Consider the following 8,656-nt stretch of genomic DNA (forward strand, 5'->3'; position numbering starts at 1 on the left):
ATCACTAGGCATGGCAATATTACGTTGGATGGACTTTGTGCCAGAGGTGGGTGTATCACTAGACATGGCAATATTACCAGGGATGGACTTATTGCCAGAGGTGGGTGTATCACTAGACATGGCAATATTACATGGGATGGACTTTGTGCCAGAGGTGGGTGTATCACTAGACATGGCAATATTACCAGGGATGGACTTATTCCCAGAGGTGGGTGTATCACTAGACATGGCAATATTACGTGGGATGGACTTTGTGCCAGAGGTGGGTGTATCACTAGACATGGCAATAATACTTATTGCCAGAGGTGGGTGTATCACTAGACATGGAATTATTACCAGGCATGGACTTATTGCCAGAGGTGGGTGTATCACTAGACATGGCAATATTACATGGGATGGACTTTGTGCCAGAGGTGGGTGTATCACTAGACATGGCAATATTACCAGGGATGGACTTATTGCCAGAGGTGGGTGTATCACTAGACATGGCAATATTACATGGGATGGACTTTGTGCCAGAGGTGGGTGTATCACTAGACATGGCAATATTACCAGGGATGGACTTATTCCCAGAGGTGGGTGTATCACTAGACATGGCAATATTACATGGGATGGACTTTGTGCCAGAGGTGGGTGTATCACTAGACATGGCAATATTACCAGGGATGGACTTATTGCCAGAGGTGGGTGTATCACTAGACATGGAATTATTACCAGGCATGGACTTATTGCCAGAGGTGGGTGTATCACTAGACATGGCAATATTACCAGACATGGACTTATTGCCAGAGGTGGGTGTATCACTAGACATGGCAATATTACCAGGCATGGACTTATTGCCAGAGGTGGGTGTATCACTAGACATGGCAATATTACCAGGGATGGACTTATTGCCAGAGGTGGGTGTATCACTAGACATGGCAATATTACATGGGATGGACTTCATGCCAGAGGTGAGGGTATCACTAGACATGGCATTATTACCAGGCATAGACTTATTGCCAGAGGTGGGTGTATCACTAGACATGGCAATATTACCAGGATGGACTTATTGCCAGAGGTGGGTGTATCACTAGACATGGCATTATTACCAGGGATGGACTTATTGCCAGACATGAGTGGATAGGCAGAAAAAGTTTTTTTTTACCAGTCATTGAAACATTGTAACGTTGGATTATTACCAATGATGGGCTTATCACCAGACATGGATGTATATATAGACATGGGATTATTACAAGGCATGGGCTTATTGCCAGACGTAAATGTATTGCTAGACATAGGATTATTACAAGGCATGGGCTTATTGCCAGACGTAAATGTATTGCTAGACATGGGATTATTACCAGGCATTGGCTTATTGCTGGATAAATATGGCATACATGTTGGCCCAGTACAACTGACTAATACTAAAATATCATGTAGCTAACAAACAGGGAAGATCTCATCTTCAAATATTCATATTCACTTTATACAAGTCAACAAGTAAGGTACTCAACATGCAGTAAGAGCTGTAATTTTCTGTAGCTTTATCAATAAACCAGCACAGTTAATCCTGTTAAGTTGGCATGAAATCTTCAGCTACATTCATGAATCATAAATATTAGGTTGGGATATGATGGCACCTATGAAAACACATTTGATTTTTTTAATTTGTGATTTTAATTGAAATTTCACTTCACACATTAGGTGTCATGGTAAATCATGGTAAAACAAAATATTCACATTTATTGAATATAAAATTTATTTAGTTTCTCATTTGGTCAGTATCTCTTTGAGACGGGGGAGTCTGAAATGGACAGTCATTATAGGATTTCCCATATAAAAAAAATCTCAAAAAAATAATAACTTTTAATGCTAGATTGGAACCTTGAATCAGGGTTCCAATCTAGTATTAAAAAGGTACCAAAAAGGTACAAAAATGTTATAGTCAAACACTTTATTTAATTCAAGAAGTTACGAAAAGTTATAAATTTGCTTAGGTACAAAAAGTTACACTATCAGAGGTGATCTTTCCTATATATAGGGAAAAGATGCAAAAAAGCAGGTACTTAAAGGTAGATTTATTACTATTTGTGAATGGTGAAATGTCATCCCAGAATACTGATTTACAGTCCTTCAACACTTCCTGGATAGAAATCATAAAATAGGTTTGATATAGTTTAGTAGTGTATTCGTTTTTATTTCATATAGGCATTAGCTGAAAGCAAGCCATTTCACCATTTTAATCTGCTTTGATCTTTGTAAAGGCCAACTTGCTTAATATGGTTCCTGAGAGTTCTGACATCCTGTTTAATCTAACACCGCTAATGATGCAATCTGATTTTTTATGAAAGCTACCTAATATATTATATTGTTTATATCATGTTTTACTTATACCGTGTGATAAGTCGGCTAACTAACTTTCACTCATAGCGAGGAGGTGGTCTTATTACAGGACAATGAAAATCAAGCATAATGATATGGTTTGCAATTTGATTGTACAACAATATAATAATATGGGTAGGCTTACCAAGTCTCAAATCAGTTATCCTTGTTTTATCTGAATTATTTCATCTGCTAAAGTTTTAATATAAGGGCAACAGTTAGGTTTCATAGGAACGACTAAAAAAAATCTATCATTTTTATCAGATCTAAGATTAAAATTTTTACTTGTTTCAATCATCCTAAACAGTGAAGGGACAATAGTGATAAACTTGTGTAGGATAATTGATGTTGTTAGTGAATGTAAAGATGACAATTAAAGCAACGATCAGATTTTTGTTGAAAACCTTATGTAGATTATACATTCATTATACTTACTTGTGACACTTTATCTTGTACCTTGCATTTTTTTATTGAAATTGTCAAATTCCAAGAAGTGGTAATATTCTAGATTTAAAGACAGAAATAATGAATTTATGTTGAAAATAATGAAAGATACTTTATAAATGGCATCAAATTATAAATTATCAATTGTTTACAAATCAGAGTTCATGCTGAAATCTTGTTACTATTGGCAACAATTTTTATGATATGATCAAGGTCATTTGAATGTTTTGATTAACACAACATATCAGAATGAGACATTAGCATCAGCCATATCTGCGGAAAGCATTATCTTCATGCAATTTTCATGGCTTTCAACTTTGATACTTAGGGATTTATCGTACTTTTAGTGTTTTAATGATGTCATTTGATAGATCTTCTTAATTTATCTTCCACAGGCTGTTTCATCTTCCTGTATAGCAGTAGAATTCACAATGTTAATTAGTTGGCAATATATAAAATGTGATATTATTTAGAAAATGAAATCATTTGGAAAAGCATACCATAAATGTTTGAAAAAGTTATTTTCAAATTCTATCTTTAAAAAAGTGCAGTTTTTATTTAAAGAAAAAAGTTGGAGGGGGTGGGGGGAGGGAAATCTTCCAAGATGGCATATAAGACTGTATATTTTTGAGATTTTAATGTTTATTTCTCATTTCCAAAATTTGAATTTGTTAGAACAAACAAAGGTAAATGGCACATTTGAAGATTATAGTTTACATTGTTATATCTGTATTGATATGATTTGGCATATACTCCATTCACATTCCTATCCATTGTCTCCTAACATATGAAATTAGGTTATTTAAAACAATTTCATTGTGTTTATTTAAGATCTAGCACTAAAAGCATGAACTATGTGATAAGAAATACCAAACTATAATTTTATCTGAGGAAACAATGTTTGCTATCTTTACCACTACAAACAACAAGCGTTACTCGACTTTAGGTCTTTTGTAGTCGTCTGTTGTCGGGTATTGTTCCTCAAGTCAGCCGTGTTCTTCCATTGTCATTTACAGGGTTCATTGAAGTAAGGGATTTGACTAGCAGTGTTGATGACTCTTTACTACAGAAACATTGGTACAAACACTGCCCCTTTACCTGACATCAATCTCTTGACTGTGGTACAATAATACACACAACTTTCTCCAAAGTTATAAAATGTATCATACAATTGTGGGTCAGCCTGCATGTGCTTTCTCTATATTATGTTTCCAGGCTTTACATATTAAACTTTCTACATGAGAACATTTTTTCACGAAAATTTATCTACATTATTACATGTCAATATGATCTTGGATTGATGACGTCCCAGTGAGGATGTGGTTTACATCCTTTCTGACTGACTGACTAAGAATACCAGGGTTACTATCTTACTTGCCACTTTATTACTAGCAAAGCTAATCTTGAGAAAAAAAAGAAAAGAACTTATAATAGAATGATAGACAGTGTTAATAGACTCTCTAGACCAGCCAACACAAACTCTAAGATCTCTGGTTGTTGTGATGTTGGAGGATATTCTGATTGTTGTGATGTTGGAGGATATTCTGATTGTTGTGATGTTGGAGGATATTCTGATTGTTGTGATGTTGGTAGATATTCTGATTGTTGTGATGTTGGTAGATATTCTGATTGTTGTGATGTTGGTAGATATTCTGATTGTTGTGATGTTGGTAGATATTCTGATTGTTGTGATGTTGGAGGATATTCTGATTGTTGTGATGTTGGTAGATATTCTGATTGTTGTGATGTTGGTAGATATTCTGATTGTTGTGATGTTGGTAGATATTCTGATTGTTGTGATGTTGGTAGATATTCTGATTGTTGTGATGTTGGTAGATATTCTGATTGTTGTGATGTTGGTAGATATTCTGATTGTTGTGATATTGTGGGTATTCTGATTGTTGTGATGTTGGTAGATATTCTGATTGTTGTGATGTTGGTAGATATTCTGATTGTTGTGATGTTGGTAGATATTCTGATTGTTGTGATGTTGGTAGATATTCTTTCTGATTGTTGTGATGTTGGTAGATATTCTGATTGTTGTGATGTTGGTAGATATTCTGATTGTTGTGATGTTGGTAGATATTCTGATTGTTGTGATGTTGGTAGATATTCTGATTGTTGTGATGTTGGTAGATATTCTGATTGTTGTGATGTTGGTAGATATTCTGATTGTTGTGATGTTGGTAGATATTCTGATTGTTGTGATGTTGGTAGATATTCTGATTGTTGTGATGTTGGTAGATATTCTGATTGTTGTGATGTTGGTAGATATTCTGATTGTTGTGATGTTGGTAGATATTCTGATTGTTGTGATGTTGGTAGATATTCTGATTGTTGATTGTTGTGATGTTGGTATCTTTTCTGATTGTTGTGATGTTGGTAGATATTCTGATTGTTGTGATGTTGGTAGATATTCTGATTGTTGTGATGTTGGTAGATATTCTGATTGTTGTGATGTTGGTAGATATTCTGATTGTTGTGATGTTGGTAGATATTCTGATTGTTGTGATGTTGGTAGATATTCTGATTGTTGTGATGTTGGTAGATATTCTGATTGTTGTGATGTTGGTAGATATTCTGATTGTTGTGATGTTGTGATGTGATGTTGGTAGATATTCTGATTGTTGTGATGTTGGTAGATATTCTGATTGTTGTGATTGTTGTGATGTTGGTAGATATTCTGATTGTTGTGATGTTGGTAGATATTCTGATTGTTGTGATATTGTGGGTATTCTGATTGTTGTGATGTTGGTAGATATTCTGATTGTTGTGATGTTGGTAGATATTCTGATTGTTGTGATGTTGGTAGATATTCTGATTGTTGTGATGTTTGTGATGTTGTTGGTAGATATTCTGATTGTTGTGATGTTGGTAGATATTCTGATTGTTGTGATTCTGATTGTTGTGATGTTGGTAGATATTCTGATTGTTGTGATGTTGGTAGATATTCTGATTGTTGTGATGTTGGTAGATATTCTGATTGTTGTGATGTTGGTAGATATTCTGATTGTTGTGATGTTGGTAGATATTCTGATTGTTGTGATGTTGGTGTGATTGTTGTGATATTGTGGGATATTCTGATTGTTGTGATGTTGGTATATATTCTGATTGTTGTGATGTTGGTAGATATTCTGATTGTTGTGATGTTGGTAGATATTCTGATTGTTGTGATGTTTGTGATGTGTGATGTTAGATATTCTGATTGTTGTGATGTTGGTAGATATTCTGATTGTTGTGATGTTGGTAGATATTCTGATTGTTGTGATGTTGGTAGATATTCTGATTGTTGTGATGTTGGTAGATATTCTGATTGTTGTGATGTTGGTAGATATTCTGATTGTTGTGATGTTGGAGGATATTCTGATTGTTGTGATGTTGGTAGATATTCTGATTGTTGTGATGTTGGTAGATATACTGATTGTTGTGATGTTGGTAGATATTCTGATTGTTGTGATGTTGGTAGATATTCTGATTGTTGTGATATTGGTAGATATTCTGATTAATTTTCATGTTGAATTATATTCTGATGTGTTGTCATGTTTGAAAGCACTCTGATTGGTTGTCATGTCCAAGAGCCCTCTGATTGGTTTTCATGTTGGAGGGCATTCTGATTGGTTGTCATATTGAAAGGCATTCTGATTGGTTGACATGTTGAAGGGCATTCTGATTGGTTGTCATATTTGAAAGCACTCTGATTGGTTGTCATGTCCAAGAGTACTCTGATTGGTTGTCATATTGGAGGGCATAGTGATAACTTGTTATTTTTTATGGCATTAAAACTTCTTATATAATCAAGCACATATTTGTGATATCAGGAAATGTGTATATCTGGATGGGAACTCGATTCCACACATCACCCAAAGTTAAGATGTAATACTGTATAACAACTCTTATTGCTACTTTCTTTCTCTTACTCAAAAGAATTCTTCTTTGTCTGTGTCTAGCTTCATGTTCCCTCACTAATCCCCACAATACATATATGTGACCTCTGGTTTCCTAATTAAGCATGCATCACCAATCCATCATGCTAGACTGCCCTCTCCAGGTGCTGTATGTTCACCTGGCCAGGAACCCTGGGAACCTCCACAACACTACTACCTGCTTAATTGTCCTACATTTGTCAGTCATCGGTAAACTAGGTACACATTGTGATGAAGTTTTTTCAGCCCTTGTCGATGACAATTGAGTTTTTTTCACCTGGCCAAACAAGTTAGGCGTTACAGGTGAGTGTAAGGGTGTGAGATTGTATATGGCTGGTGTTAATGTAAACAGAGGGTGTAACAGACACTTCACCGAATATTCGGGTAAAGTCCAAGTGAAATTTTCAATACTGGAGAGTTTTTACAATGATGTCCTTAGATGTGTACTTTCCAAGGTTTGTTGGACAGTTTCATTGTTCATCAATGTTAATGTGTTTCGATAATGAAGGTGATTGTGTTCGGAAATGACCGAAATGTTATCTACACATGGACACGAGATAACAAATGCCTGTCACATACCAGCAAGCATAATGATATGATAGGACATTGCACTGATGGAGTGTCCAGTTGATAGATAAAAATCAGATGCTTTGTTTTCATTGCAAACTGTACAAGATATAATAGCAGAAATATTGGATGGTATGGTATCCTAGAGATCTAGTTTTATGTGTTCGTTGCAGACAATGTCACAATAATGTCCAATTTTGATGTATTGACCAATGAGTAGCTGCAATAAACTATAAAAAATGAATCACGGTGATGAATAGTATATCTATGCAGGCCGTGCTTATTGGCTTGTATGCACATGGGACTGTATCGCAAAACTCTATGTCTCGCTTCCGAAGACCAATATCTGGTTGCCATGATTTTTCTGACTGCCTAACACAGCCTACATTAGTTCTTTCTCCTAGGATAAATTGTGAAGGTCCTCCTGTCCATCTCCTCAAGGTTAGATAAACTTTCTCTAGTTGAACAACATATACAGACAGGTGGTTGGTGATAACAGGCTACATTTGTATGAGGTACTCAGTAACAAAGAGAAAACTTTAATCCAATGATAATCACCGCACATTCTCAAGCAAATAGAATTAAAGTTGAATAAAATTTGCATTTATTCTGTCTAACTTTCATATCTGCAGGCTTTCAGAGCTAGAAAATTATTGGTGACATAAACGTAATTAATGATACACCATTGTAGAGTAAAGACACTCATGGCTTTATGTCTTTGTGCATGTATTATAACATGCGACATTGTTCTGTTGTTCTTTATGTGCTATCATGCAGTGCTGTAGCTGTCTATTTTCTGTCACAGCTTGGTTTGTTAGAAAGAGACATTGACACTGCAAGGTCTAATAAAACTTACAATATGTAATGTATGTTATTAGGTTAACTACATGTATACTGGCATGGTTTTCAGCTCCATTACTTATATGTTACAAGGATAAACACATAAATACTGTTAAAGAGTTGAAATATCGTTCATTTCATAGGGCCTATGGGCTTATTAAAAGACATCTTTTAATATTTGAAATTAAAAAAAAAAAAATTGAATACATATTTAAAAATGCTCTTATTTCATTTGTTATTGTAGCTTAAAAGAAAAAAAATGGTCTTTGGAATACCTAAAGAAGCTATGTCCCTATTGTCATCACATGTTCCCTTCTTTAAACTAAACTGGTTTAAGGAATGATAATAGCATGGTGGTATTTAAAAAGCTATTCTGCATGCCTTGTTTGAATGTTTAAGTCACAGGAATTTCTGACAAAAAAATAAAGGTTTTTGATATATTAGGCTTTCCAAGGTTTCAGATGTGTGTCGTACTTCACATTTTGATGTGTCTTAAGACTCCATGTTATAGTACCTTG

This window comes from Ylistrum balloti, unplaced genomic scaffold, assembly GCF_031769215.1.
Source record: "Ylistrum balloti isolate Yb309-2 unplaced genomic scaffold, AGI_CSIRO_Ybal_v1 Utg369916, whole genome shotgun sequence".
Taxonomy (NCBI): Eukaryota; Metazoa; Mollusca; class Bivalvia; order Pectinida; family Pectinidae; genus Ylistrum; species Ylistrum balloti.